Below are 2,500 nucleotides of genomic sequence, written 5' to 3'. Positions count from 1 at the left end.
GTATGATGTGCTGGTGGCTTACGGTGTCAAAAGCCTTGGCGATGTCCACAAATACAACACCCAGTGGTCTGTGTTCTCTTTTGGCCGACCGAATTATGGTTTGCAGGAGTTTCAGGTTTTCAGAGCATCCCGCCGCTCTAATGAAGCCTCTTTGCCTTGGGTTGAGGGGGCACGCTTTGCTCATCCTAGCTGTTACAATCCTGGAGAACAGTCTTAACAAGATAGAACCAATCGTGATAGGTCTCCAGTTATTAACGTCCTTTAAGCGCTCCGGTGTTGTCGATTTAGGGATTAAAACAGTCCTGCACCCCCTCACCATGTCCGGGATTTTTCCAGATGTTAACCATAAATTGAAGATCTCCGTGGTCCGGGAATACTCGGGATCCATCTTCTTGATGTCCCCAAGAGTAATCCCATCTGGACCTGGAGCTGAGCCCTTGCTCATCTCCTGCACATTTTTCTCAATCTCTTTTGCCGTAATTAAATCTCTGAAAGCACTATTGTCGGCTTTCCCAGTAATTTGAAAGTCCCCAAGGCTCTCGAATTTTCCAGGTGTTTCCCATCTGGCTTTAAAAACCGAATAAATTTCACCGGGTGGAATATTACAGGACAAACATTCCATATCGTCCAAAATAATTTTTGCCAGTTTTCCCCTGTCAAGATGGAATAATCGCTGGAAGCGAAGATAATCACCTCTCTTAATTGCTCTCTCTTTCATCCACTTCTGAAACGGTCTCCTTGGTTGCTTCTTCCGGGCCCCCATTGTTCTCTTATCTCGGGTTGCTGTTCTTATCTGGCTTATCGATTCCAGGCATCCAAAGCAGTCCTGCGCTGCTTCATCGATGATTGGCTGCATGTCCTGGCCTTCCAGCAACTGCTTGAATGCCCAGGGGAAGGTGTTAATTGTCCCAGCTGATAAGCGTTCCCCGAGTGTCCGCTGATAATGGGCCTGCAGCTGCTGATTGGTGGTTCCCTTTCGTCCGTTACCCTTCTCCAGATGGTGCCTTATCTTGCCCATTGTTCTCCCGCCAGCTGGCTTCCTGGACGGTTGGCTCTTATCAGGTCCATTGTCAACGGTTCCTGCCTGAGGTTGATGACTCATCTCAGGTTCCTCTTTCAGGCCCTCGGCCGCTCTTTGATGTTCCTCTGCCGGTTTCCTGGGAAGCAATCTTCTTTTGTCACTGATTTGCTTAGCTGTTTTGGTTGTGATGTGCTCCGCGATAAGTTTATTGATGTTTTTGTTGCCCTCAAACTGAGCCTCCAGCCTTGTCAACAGTTCTTCCTCCTCCTTTGTCCAGCATCTTTTGTGAGCTCCTCGGTTAGATGTTTCCTTCGGTTGGGAAGCAGCGATCCTTTCTTGATTCCTTATCAGCGGGTGTGCCAATCTTTTGTGTTGTCCCAGGCCAATTTTAGTTTTGAAATCTCTCCCGCATACCTCACAGATCCACTCCCCAGCTGGAGCCGTCTCCGTCACTGGACCCCTGCATTTTGGAAAATGACAAACAATACTGTGATAGTTAGTATTTTCCCTTCCACATTTAACACACCTAAAACAAACCCTCTTCCTCCCGTGCGACCCCTTTAGATGTTCAATCAGGGCCAACACAGAGTTTACCCGGGTACCACAGCAAGGACAAGGTGGATTTTTGTCAGGAACGGCCACCGTCACGGTCTCCTCAGGTGTCCGTTCCCCGCGCTTCCCAGGCGTTGGAGGCGATGTTTCAGGCCCGTCTCTGCTCCTCTCCTCGCCGCCCTCCTTCTCGCCGCTGCCCTCCTCAAGCACAAACGATTTGTTGTCTCGCGGGAGGCTGGAAAATAAAGTTTCTCCCGCACACGGTAGTGGTGTAAGTTGTTCGTACACCTCAGGCAACCCGCTCAATCCCTCCCAATTCACAGAAAAATGAACACTCTCATGCACATGCAGATCCGACCTAAAGAACTCTAAGTTCACCAGCCAAGCCAATTCATTTTCTGCCAAATTGGAAGTTTTAGATGGTAAAATTTGAGGCACCAGGTCTACCTGGTCACTTTTTGGAAATAGGTCGGCCTGGTGTCTTGGAAATAAGGACACCAGGTCTACCCACTGGGACTTAGCCGTGGCACCCGGTTTGAACGACCGGGACACCAGGTCTACCCAGTCGGACGGGGAGGTCTGGGTGCCCACCGATACCCTGGACAGGCGTACCGGCGGCCCCAGGACCCCCCCCCCCAAAACGGATCCGGATTTTGCCATCGAATTGGGACCACATTCGACGGTGAGAACGGAGTGGGTGGTCAGTCCACTTACCGAACTCTTTGCCCCTGCTGAAACCGGGGGGCCAGGTTTCGGGCAAGGAAGCCACGCGGCTTTTACCGAGAAATTTGTTTCACCTAGTTTTTGGCAGGAGTTCGTTGGGCTGGTGATTCCCAACGGCTCCATACCTGGGGCAGAGATCGACTTAGTCACCCTACGCAGGGCTACCAGCGGGACCACGAGGAGGTGCGATCTCTGCAGCGACGC

The 2,500-nt window shown here is 51.0% G+C and overlaps 1 pseudogene; it reads right to left on the bottom strand.

Moving 5' to 3' along the window:
• Positions 1–2,500, bottom strand: part of LOC148218695 (28S ribosomal RNA) — an 8,894-nt pseudogene that overhangs the window by 3,310 nt on the left and 3,084 nt on the right.

This window comes from Sturnus vulgaris, unplaced genomic scaffold (genome assembly GCF_052056855.1).
Source record: "Sturnus vulgaris isolate bStuVul1 unplaced genomic scaffold, bStuVul1.hap1 Scaffold_168, whole genome shotgun sequence".
NCBI classification, from domain to species: Eukaryota; Metazoa; Chordata; class Aves; order Passeriformes; family Sturnidae; genus Sturnus; species Sturnus vulgaris.
Note: the sequence above shows the minus strand (reverse complement) of the source record. Positions and strands in the feature narration are given on the sequence as shown.